Consider the following 12,599-nt stretch of genomic DNA (forward strand, 5'->3'; position numbering starts at 1 on the left):
TGCAACTTCTGCAGAGCCAGGACATTTTTTATAAATATGTAAATAAAATTTACCTTCTTTTGCTGACCCCTTGAAGGGCCATTTTTGGCCTGCAGCAAATATTTATGTGCGAGCTGTAAACCCCTGAAACTGAGGGGTTATAGTGGAAATGCTGACAGAGTATTAAGAGACCTTTAACCCTTGGTTTAGCTGGCCCTTCTATAATTACAGGTCTGTCTGTTATTTTCAATAGCACTCGTCATGACCTTGCCTCTATTTTTTAATTATAGTAGAAGTTGTGAAGGGAATTATTACTAAGTTGGGGGTTCCCCCTCTCTCTGAATTCAATCTTTATTAAACATGTAAAGCGCTGAAGAGGCAGGATTGGGCTAATAGCCTTTTCCCTCCCTTTCCCTCCCTCCTTTCTGGACTGTGGTTCAAGTTGAGCATAAGCCCTGAGTAAAAGCCCTGTGATTGGAGCCTCCCAAGTCCCCTGTGAGCACTGAAACTGGCTGTACAATAAGCATCAAAGGTTAATGAACAAGGGAAAAAAAAAGTTGACATTTTATTTGGTAATGATTCTGGTGCTTGAAATCTGAATGGAAAAGATTCAGGAGATCCAGGAGAAGGTCGCTTTTTCTTTTCTCCTTCCCTCCCTTTTTTTTCCAAACCCTCCGTGTCTGGAGGAGGCAGGTCCTATCAAACCCCAGAAATGTCTGGTTTGGAGTATTTGTGATCACAAACAACTGGTTCATAGCTTGCAGTTTAAGGAGACCAGCTGGAATACATTTTTCAAGCAGCACTGTCAGTCCCTGTTCTGGCTGCCCCCTACTTTTGGGAGGGAGGGAACTCACTGGGGCAATGATATCCAGCCCCTTTCACTGATGACCCGTGGCAGTTCAGTGAGCTGCTGGTGCTCAAGGTGGAAAAATGCCCCGCTCTCATGGGCTGAGCAATGTCCCACTGGGTTTTCACAGTTGGCCCCTGCAGAAGTTCCCTCAGCCTCGATTGCCCAAACTTAATGAGGCTGAAGTTGCCCACCGAGTCTGCAGTGTGCAGGGCATCCCCAAGGAATAGGATATTTTATCCTATTGTGTACCACTGCTAAAGGAATGCTAGAGGGATGCATGTTTCCCTGGTGGGTGAACAATTCCCAGCAGCCCAGCTGTGGCCTGCAAATCTCCACAGGGGCAACAACAGCACCCATCCCCAGTGTGACCATGGGACTCTCCTGAGGCATGCATATCAACATGGTTAAAGTAGTGGAGGGGCCATATATAGCCTGGAGACAGGGAGATCCTCCATCCTAAAGTTGTAGTCTTTTGGGATGAGTGTTGGCTTTTCTTATCATGGGACTGACCTAAACTCTGTATTTTGCATATGCAAACCCCCTGACACTGAAAGGAGGCAAGCAGAGAGAAAAGTCATGGCGTAGGAAGAGCACAACAGATCTTTGCGTTGCAGCACAGGCATGTTAAAAACAAGAGGATGACAAGAGATGTACTTCAAGGCAGGAATTTTCCTGGGATCCTCTTTCTTCCTGCTCATATGAGCCCAGGAAGGGTGCAGGCTTTGTGTTGGCCCTCATCCCCCTTGGGAAGGGGACTTTGGCAGTTCTTTCAGTATCTCCCCATCAGATCTACAAATTGAACCTGTGGAGCAGTTTAGGTATTTTCTTTTTTAATAGGAGTGATGGATTGGCCTTCAGTGGCTGAATGACCTTTCTGTTCCAGTCTAGGCAGCTGCGTAGGGTTTGAGAAACATGACTGGATCAGGCCCTTAGGAAATGCTTTCACTAAAGCACTTGATGTACATTCAGGGAGCTCATGAATCACTGGGCTTTGCAGATAACTTTACCCTTAAAATACAGGCGATTATATCCATTTTAATATTTACCCAGGTAGGATACAAAGCGTGTGGCCATGAGGCGTAGCGCGACGGTGAGCGATGGCTTGTCTGCATTGTTTATAGATGAGTAATTAGAGCTGCTGTGCTGAGGCTGTGCGATGGAGACCAAACTGGCTGGATATTTATTTACATGACTCAGTGAATGAAACCGAGTTGGAAGCATAACTTATAGGTGTTATTCTTTCTCTCCCCACTACCAGCCCCCCTGCCCCCAAAAAAAGCAGTTTTGGAGTATCCATGGCTACTTAATGCTGTATCTTCACACTGCTTGTTTTGAGCACCGTGTTCCTTTATTGAGGTGAAAGGAAAATGAATTAGCAATAGCTGGCACAAGTAATTAATATTGTGTGGGCGAGAGAGGAAGAACACTTTTGAAATGGCTTGCATTACATTCATAAATCTGTTCTATGGTGTTCACTGCTTGTAGTTATGGCTAAGGATGCTCATCTGCCCCTCATCTTCCACCACATACCACTGACTACCTTCTCCAGTTTGATGATGTTGAGTAACCTACCTTGAATAATTTAGACCTTAAATTAAGTATTTACACTTAAGTATTGCTGATATGCTATTTTCATATCCATGTCCAAAACACTTACGTTTACAAATTAATCACAAGTATCTCCATACTATAAGCCAGTGTTTATTTCCTTGATTCCTGGAATCTTCACAGTTGGATAGGTAGTCTCCATTGCTACAAACTATGACTATTCCCTGTATATCTCTCCTTTTAAAAGGTATTTTGGCTTTATTATAAGTATCTCCACAAATCTGGAGAACTAAGCAGAGGAAAGCATGAGCTGGCCAGGAGAACTCTCTGTGTCTCTTAGGTAGCTGCCCTGTGGTGGGATGTCCAGGGGATAACTTAGCCAGGTTGCTTGCTCTCCATATCTAACTGCTCTTTTTGATCTAAGTGCTTCTTCTGACCTTTCCACTTTCCATAACATACCAGGACTGGTGTGGATATCTACACAGAACCAATACTGGACCATTTTCCTTCTTTGTAAATCTATTAAACCCTAATCAAGACCACTCATACTTGACAGTGGGATCTTTTTCTTTCTTTCTTTTCTTTCTTTCTTTCTTTCTTTCTTTCTTTCTTTCTTTCTTTCTTTCTTTCTTTCTTCCTTTCTTCCTTTCTTCCTTTCTTCCTTTCTTCCTTTCTTCCTTTCTTCCTTTCTTCCTTTCTTCCTTTCTTCCTTTCTTCCTTTCTTCCTTTCTTCCTTTCTTCTTTTCTTCCTTTCTTCCTTTCTTCCTTTCTTTCTTTCTTTCTTTCTTTCTTTCTTTCTTTCTTTCTTTCTTTCTTTCTTTCTTTCTTTCTTTCTTTCTTTCTTTTCCTGTGTAATCTGTTGCTATTAAATGTGGTACTTGTTGTTGAAGGCAGTTGGTCTTGGGTGTTTTTAATAAAATTTTCAAAAACTGTTATTTCCTTTCTGAAGGCAGTTATTTGCCCTTCTGTAATAATTTGTATATTCCCTAAATGCTATAGGGATATTCTTCTTGCTAACTCTGGCTAAAATAAAATATAAGGAAGGAAACCACTGGCTGTATATTAGAGCAGGTCAGGAAAGGGGCAAGTTGATTTATGCTTCCAAATGATGCAATGCCATGAAGCATTTAAAGGCACACTGGCTTGCAAGGATGTGAGGGGTCCTCAGTTGCCACTGGCAGGCACAGCAGAGCAGTAGCCCCCACACTGGCCTTGGGAGGAGGCTGCAATCCACTGCCCACACTCTCCTGTACAGAGAGATGCTGCTGGTCCCAGTGCAAAAGTCAAGACTCAGGGAAACTCAGGCTTTCAAGTCATTTATCTGCTTCCTGAAATCCTACATGATCTATCCAAGTGCCAAAGTAAATGAACAAATCATATTTTTAATGTTTTGCTCATTTTGTTTGATAGATTGCCAAGACAGGAATTTCAAGGGGTCTACAAGTCATTCAGGTGAAAGAGTGACTTTCTGCTGTGTTTTTCATGTGAGTAAAATGCAGATCTATAAAGGATTAGGAGTCTTTATTCAGAGTTTGAACTTTAACATTCCTCAAGCCTCAAATTTTTAATCTTCAAAAGAAAGTAGTTATTTCATGGCGAGTCATGAAATGTGAATTATTTATTCCACTAGTAAATATGTAATTAGGCATATTTTGAAAATCTGTAATTAATCCCTCACCCCTTAAACCCATAAGAAATGCTAATATGCCTCTGAGGTAAGGCAGGTTTCTATAAAGGGCATTATGTAAGCTGTTCTGATCTGTTGTATAATTATGTTTGCTGTCTGTAGTGGAAAAAAAATCCTAGTGAGAATTTGTTGTGGAAGAAAGGGAAGAAAGGGAAGAAAAAGCTTCACTCCTCACTGAGCAGGAGGCAATTATTAAATGGCAACATATCCAAACCTTTTCATTTGGTTGGATTGGGTTTCAAAGGGTGCGGTACATGCATTGGGCAAGAAAATCAAAGCTGCTTGTTTTATTCCTACAAGATGCAGCAAATTATCAGCCCTGCCTCAATAACCCCATAGCCAAACAGCTCTTATGCCCTTGCTACACCCACAGTTTAGCACAACTGTTGTTATCTTTTTATCCTCTTGTTCCAATATCTTCCCCAGTGGATTTTTCCTAAAAAAAACCCCTAGAGGTCCGGAATCCAAGCAGTATCCTTTGAACCATGTTCACTTTTTCATCTTCCATCATGATAGCACAATATAAAGAAATGTGACCAAAAAGAAATTTATTTATATTTCACATATACATGAAATACAACTTTCTGGCTTACTTTTGGCTTGCTTTTGCAGCTAGAAAATCTGTTGAGAAGAAAGTTTATCTGACTAATTTTACCATTATGGAAAGCCTAAGAGCAGATTGCTGAGTTCAAACATGATTTTAGTTTGAAATGACTAGACATATTTTAAGAACCTTTCACTAACAGCAAGCGCCAGAGCTCTGTCACTTTGCTGTAAGAGTCTCTTGTTAACATTTTAACTCCATTGACAGGACAGGGACAACCTCCTTCTTGAGCTGATGGAAGCCATTTTGGTAAAAATTGGGCTTTTTGACACTTGGGTTGGACTTAAGGGGTGCCATAGGGGGCCTGTACACATCAGAAAAGGTTATGTAAATTTTCTCAAAAAACAAGCAGACAAGTTCATGCAGATATGTTCATTCGTGATTAGTGAAAACAACCACCCAACTACAGCCTTGGAAGAAGTAGCTTGCTGTTTTCCAAAACAGAATAACAGGGGCGAGATTTTCTGTATGATGTGGACTGTTTTCAACACTTAACCATTCTCAAAGTCCTAATTACTGAGTTAATTAGTTCATTATTTCCTCACTCCCACCAGTGGTGGTATGTGGGAATTTTATCTTCTTTTTCCCCATGCAGCTTTTTAATTTTTTCCAAAGCCAAGAACCTTATGTCAAACCTGTGGCCTCAAAATTATCTGTCTTTCAAAGCCCTCTGAAAGAGGCACCTTTAAACGTGTACTGAATTCGTTCAGAATTTGCAGAATCTGGACATCAATAAAGCAGATGTACAGCCATTTCTCTTCTGAAATGTAGGCAGCTTCATGTTATAAAGGTTGTAGCTCCTAAAACTGTGCCATAAGAAGAAAGTGCCTGTAGGAGGTAAAAAATATCCATGAGGCTGCTCCTCAACAGGTACACATGCCTGAGTCAATGACACCCAATGGTAGAGGACCGCTGAAGTGAACACAGCTTTTTGTAGTCTGAATTACTTTAAAACAATAAGAAATGCAGTAGAAGCTGTTGACCTCCTAGTGAATTTGTCATGGGTATTTTAAAGTTTGTCATTTTTATTAAAGATCTTGGAGATGTGAGATGATGTGAGGATCCCAGCTTTTGTCTGAATCAAACAAGTGAACCAACAGGGAAGATGCTGCTTCACTGGGGAGAAAGTCTGTGGAAATATGCCCTGCTCCACTGTGGTTTTAGTTCTGAAAGCCTTTAATGCTTAGGCACTCTCTTAGGAGAAAAAAAAAAGAGTCATTTCCAGGGAGTCATTTATGCCACCTTAAATAGATGTGTTGGCTTTTCCATACCCATTAGCCCACAGCAAATGACAAGACATCTAATTTTCTGGTGCATGAATGTTGACTGAAGTGAATAGAAGCCCAGGTCAAGCTCTGAGAGAACCTAGCCCAGATGGCAATTACAAAGAGCTTCATATGTATCATTGAAATTTTATTATTTTTAAGTCCAGTTGATAATTCCTGGGGTCCTAAATGATGAGTAATCAGCACTGGCATTTGGCAAAGCTGTGTCTGCTTATTTTTATTTCAATTGCACATAAGTCAAAAATAGTCTTGTTGTATTTTAAGGCTCAGCAAAGAGGGAGTATAAATTCCCATAATGTGAGCTTTTCAATGAGGTTACATTTCAGTTTTCAGTTCATTTTATAAAGTGAATATAGAATAGAAGTGCTGCCAGTGGGCATTATAACCAAAAGTATGCTGGCTTCAGCAATGGAGAGATAAACCTCTCCTCAGATGGTGCTTTTGGTGCAGAGAAGTGTCTGCGTCAACAAAACAATCCTCAAAAATGTAAAGGACTGCTGCAAAGAGGAAGGGAATAATCAGATCTCCAAGTCTCTTGAAGATAGGGCAAGAAGTAATGACCTTAAATTGCAGTAAGAAAGATTCAGGTTAAAACCCTCTTGTGATAAGAACAGCTATGCACTGCAAGACACTGCCTGGGGAGGTGGCAGCATTTCCAGCACTGAAGGCCTTAAAACCCCAAAGATAAGCGTTCTGTCAGGAATGACACAGGTGCCATGGGCCAGGGACGGCACTATTTACCTCTGGAAATCCCCTCCAGCCCTTTGAGGTGATGACTTTTCAGGGTTATGCACTTTGGGATGGCCTGCGATGTGAAGCTCCGGCGGAGTTGTGCCTGTTGGAGATTTTCATCGATGATAGAGCCTCCACGTTGTTAGGTCTGGGGTGGTCTAAAGAATGATAAGTGTGTTTGGAGGAAATGAGAAGGAGCACTTTGGCATGCCTAGTTTTGGGAAAGAGTAATTTAGGCAAATTGGGTACCATGAAGCCCACGTCTTTCAATGGACCCTCTCCTTGTTTTTCTGATTCACTCTCAGGGTACATCACTGACCAGCTTTCTTGTTGGGCACAGATATCCCTGAGTGAAAAAGCAGAAGATTTGGAGTGTTTCATTTGCACCTTTCAGCAAAACAGGATATTGCCAAAACCTTGAGGAGAGGGAAAAAAAGGATGGGCATGGGGGGAAAGGCAGTGGAAGAATAAAGGAAATTGAAGTATCAGGAGCCTTTAGAGGGCAGTAAGAATCCTTGAAGGGGAAAAATAAGGGAAAAAAAGAAGGCTGTAGTAGATGAGAAATGGAACAGGGTGTTACAGGGGGAGCTGAAAGGAAATGCTCCAGGATTTTGGCTGACAAACCTCCCAACCACACTGAACTGCCCAGATATTTTTTATACCTGACTGGTTTCTAATAATGAACATGAACATAGCTTTTGCTGATAAGCTCAAGTGAATAGTAGTGCTATGACAAATATGTTTCTACTTGGCCTTGCCAAGATATTGGTGGAAATTTGGTGTTATCTTTCTTTTAAACTCAGGATGGTGTGATCTGTTTTTTTGGTATAAGGAGTCAGTAAAACAAATGAAACCCAAAAACCTTGAAATGCTACCAAGTGCTTTCCTGCACCATTAAATGGTTCCTCCCTGAGGTAAGAAACTGATTCCTGGTCCTGGTATGTGTTCATCCACATTTCTGCATTGTGCAGGCACCACACCCAGGGTGCATGTAAGGTGAAGGAAGAGGTGGAAGCAAAGGGATGAGCCCACGTGCCCACTACTCCGGAAGCTGCTGTCACCACCACAGTCTCACTCTCAGTGATAACTTTCTTGAGAAAACTTTGACTCCCAGACAAACTGGGAATTTGCTCCACATGGGCAAATCAAGTCTAAATTTTACCTCTTCACACCACGAGGAAAACTCCCAATTTTATTTGCCAGGCATTTCTCAAGGCACTGTCCCCTACCCTATCAAAAGATGCTCTTACATTGTCATTCATTAAACATTTGCTGCATGATAACTCCATTTTGCCACTGCATTCCCACTTTCTGTGTTTAGTTGCTCATAGTGAAATTGCTTTTAGACTAATATGACTGCACGGGGCAGATGAATATGCTGCTGCACATAAACATTTGCCTTGCCAACTGGTCCTAGTTAGCTGGTTTGAGTGGAAAACCATGGGAGAGGTTTGAAGTTAGAAGGCATACAAATCTAAAGCCAGGATCTAACACGACGTTAGCTGCTTTTCTAGCTTATCCGTGGGTCCCCACTTCCCAAGTATGTTACATATAATTACTACATTGCATTTTTAATTATGTTTGTTTCCTTCCTTGCAGTACCCATTTCTTACATTTCTTCTTCAATGTATATAGTACCCCAGCAACATCCACATTTATAATTACAGAAGATAAAGTTATAATATTCCTGAGGCAAAACTGCATTTTAACAACTGTGCTAATGTGGAAAACAACTTGTGCAGAATAAATATGCCCTACAATTAGTGGTATGCTGGCATTTTTCATGGTTACCTTACATATAAATAAACTCAAGCCACTGACATTTTTCCTAAGGGCTTTTATCTCTGCAGCCCCAAAACTGCAGACAGATTTGTTGTAAGTAACACTATCGCCATATTAAGTTTGAAAGCCCATTATTTTTTTAAAAAATTCATCTGCTTTTGCATCTGCATAGCTTGGGGCTGGGCCGGTGGGTCTGATATTGTCTGTCTGATGAACCGTGGGCGCGTCCTGGGCTCCCCGAAGCCTATCATTTGGCTGAGGCTAACAGGAGGTGACTGGGCAAAGCCGTTTCACCTGAGGGTGGGCCAGGTCACAGGTCACTTGTAATAGCTTCTCCATGCATCTCCAGACCTGTAAATGAGACCAGAGCCTGACTCACTCCACTACACTTTCTTTGTCTTAGACGGATGCTCTAATCAAACAAATTACCTAGCCCGTGATCACAGCCACTGAGCCAGAGATGGTTTTGCAGACGTTTGTCTGGAGCCCTCCAAGCCCCCTCGACCGTGCAGCTCTGCTTAAAAGAAAGGGCTAATGTTTTCCACCAAAGGTAATAAAAAAGATTGCGGTCACTTGGCTAAGCTGGCTTCGGAAAGAAATCCCCAGAGATACCGTGGGACACAGTTTGACGCACGCAGCACAGCAAAGGGCATGTCTAGGAAATAATGAAGGCTCTGGCTGCCCCCAGTGTGGGGGTACGCATGCTATGGCTCCATGGACCCAGAGCATCCCCGTGGAGCCTAAATGCTGCATCAGTAAGAGAGTAGGCGCACTTTACCTCTGGGTGGGATTAGTCTCTGCTTGGGTTTTATTTTCTTTTTTTTTTTTTTTTAAGGGGAAAAAGACTGAGATGGGCAAAAATCTCATAGGAATAAGGTGAGCCCAACCATAAATAACTGGGCTCATCCAGCACCAATAGAGAAAAGCATACAGGCGTGGTTTGTTTATTGTAAAAGTCAGCCTTAGGCAAAGGATTTAAAACTGATCAGCCTGCTGCAAACATATTATATTAGTCTTGTATTTATTTATTGCACAGTCCTTTAGTTTTATTTATTGACTGTCATTTCCTACTGTACTGCAGGCAGTGCTGTCACTGTATTTTCTTAAAACTTTCACAATAAATTTGTAAACATTAAAAAAATCCCAGCCATCCCATACTTTTATCCCGTGTTTTCCAGATATTTTGGCTTTTGTAGAAGTAATGTCAGTTGTTTACTTGATTCTGACTCAAAGGAAAAAAAACAAACCACCACCCTAGGTACTTTCTAGTTTCAGATGTTTTTTGTGATTGTAAAAGAGAAAGAAACCAGTTTTGACTGAGAGAATGAGCTACTGCAAACAATCTGTTGCTAATATAGTCTAATTGCTAGTGATATTTTGAGAAAACAATTAAATTGGAAGTGGGGTTACTTTGGTGTTTATTGTCTGTGACAGCTTCTTTTGGAAGCAGGCTCAAGGGCTGCCGAACTGAGGCTGTGATGATGTGTGAATAATACTTATCATCAATACAGAGCCAGCCAGCAAAGCAGGGAATTACAAAATGGTCAAACTCACCTGTTAGGCATGTCAGGATGGGCAGGGAGCTGTTACATGGTCACAGGTTCTTCCACTTACTTGTATTTGCACCCTGCAGCATCAACGCCCTTTTATTGCCCTGGGAACAGGGGGGAAGATGCTTAGGTGACTCCTGGGTTTGAGCTAAAAAGTCAGCATAAATTTGGTTGTTGGAGGGAAAGATACCATATACTGGAAGAAATACATTTGAAACGTCAGCCTAACAGCTCAAGGGAAAAGTCTGGGCAAAATTCCCGTGGATTTTCCCGCATCCAGGTTTTCACTGCTGGTTGTCACTGTGATTAGTTCAAGGTGTAAACAGACGTGCCCTCTGCAAGCAGATGTGCTAAAAGAAGAGGTTGTCACCCACCACCAGGCCTCCCACTTCTTCTTTAACACAGTCTGCTGGAAAACACCCCCTCTCTCTCCCCACCAGCAAAGCTGCTCACCTGGGTCCATCTGGCCCCATTTTGAACACCTCCAGGCAATGCTCCAAAAACTTCAGCTGAGATGAAGCCATTCCTGTGCAACCTCCACCTGAAGGGCTGCAGCCATCACAAAGAAGTTGAAAGGGCATAAAAGAGTTGCCTTGAGGCTACCAAAATTGTTTTGTATAAGTCAGTGATATGGCTGGGTCAGCAGCATTTAATTGAGTTCTTGTCATGCCATCACATACAAGCTACCACAGAAATGGCATTAAAGAGAGGTAGTAATTCTCAGATCAAAGAGGCCAGATCTTTGGAAATATGTGACATTGTAAAATGGCTACAATGGTTCAGTTACTGAACTTGGTACCACTGGAAGAGGTCATCACCAGCCCCAGCCCACACCATCCTGGCCTTCAGCAAGTGCTGAGGGTGTGTTGCTGGTCCTCAGTGTCGAGAAGTCCAGGCACGGCAGAGAGGACTATTTAACCCCATCTATATATTGGTTGGTGAGCTGCAGAATTTGCATTTACAAGCTTTTTTTATTGTGGCAATAAGTCTAGGAAACACTTCTTTATATCTCCTATGAGAACACTAGTGCTCACAATATCTTCTAGCTCCAGAAGTCTGAGATTTAGGAAAAGCCTCAGCTGCCATCTAAGTGGGAACAAAATCAGATCAAAGGTTTTGACAGTGAGAGACAGTGTCTCAGGAGCTCTCTCATTTTTGTCCTCTCTGCAGAAGTGCTTGCATCAAGACCTTAAAACCCCTCTGTAAAAGCTGTTTGTGTGAGAGCAGATGGTATTTCATTGTCTTTTGCTACTGATCTTGAATTATCAGCCTTTATAATGAAAATGCCAATTCAGCCTTGACTATTCTGCTATAACTCTACCAGGACCACTATAATGCACACGCCATATATACTGAATATTTATTATGGTACTGTGCATATTATTTATTGTATATGCAGCATATTTTGTAGGTGAAAAATGATACCTTATCTAAGTCAATGAGCATAACCCAGAAAAATATGGCAGAGTAATCATGTGATTCATAATTGACATCTGCTCTCCAAAGACTTGGATAGAATCTGAATTTTCAGCATGCACTGGAAATGCTCTTCTGTTTTCTGGTCTGGGCATAACCATGCCACTGCTCTCTCCAGCAGCTCCATCAGTCTTCTGTATTTCCATAATTCCCTGGGTGCATAGAAAAGCTGGGCCAGGCACATGCTGAAAATATTTCAAGAAGTTGCTGATGTTTTTCAGTGTCCAGAAATAAGACAAGGAAGCATATTTTTTCTGTCCAAATACTAATGAAGACCAGCCTGTGCTCATCCTCAGGGTTTTCATAGATTCACAGTGGGATTTTATGTGTACACATGCATTCATGTACATATGAGTGTATCTTCTGCTCTGATGTTTGTTGGATATCTGTCTCTTGGATATCACCACACAGCCTGGATGTGGCCAGACCAGTGAAACCCCTGCAGCCTCACTCCTCTCCAGCACTGACTCTTTGGCTCAATCCTGTTGTCAACCTCCATTTAATGAATGCGCCTTTTCTGGAAGAGCATACAAGTTCCTTGCATGTAGTTGAGACAACGTGGTCAAATTGCCGAGAAAAGGGGATTCGGGGTGTGGTGGTCAATGGTTTTTTTGTCACTTTTTTGTCACTGCTCCTTTCTTCTGGTCATGAGAAGCTCATGGGGCAGTGGGTGATCTGGCTTCATTCAGGTCCTTTTAATAGGTTGTCTCATCAGCCTAATTATTAACCAGATTTCCAGACTTCTTGCATCAATGGATTTCACAGGCATCAGTGAACAACTCCCCAGAGAAGAGGGATTCAGAAAAATCCACAAAAATTGCATATTAGGTAAAGTCATATCTGATCTGCAGAGACTTGACTGAGTTTATGGAGAATAGAAGGGCAGTGAAGCTGCACTTTGAGAAGTGGAGTTGTGTGAAGCCCCTCAATTCAACAAGCACCACAGCTTAGGAAGTTTTCCTTTTGCCATTTTAATTTTTCCTGCTTTTGTGCATTCTTTAGTGCCTGCTACTGCAGCTGGGAGAAATCTAGAGGTGTCCCACCCCTTTGCAGCCTGGCTGCGATATGGCATCCTTGCACGTGTGGGAGGGAGGGCAAAAGGGGC

This window comes from Anomalospiza imberbis, chromosome 3 (assembly GCF_031753505.1).
Source record: "Anomalospiza imberbis isolate Cuckoo-Finch-1a 21T00152 chromosome 3, ASM3175350v1, whole genome shotgun sequence".
Lineage (NCBI taxonomy): Eukaryota > Metazoa > Chordata > Aves > Passeriformes > Viduidae > Anomalospiza > Anomalospiza imberbis.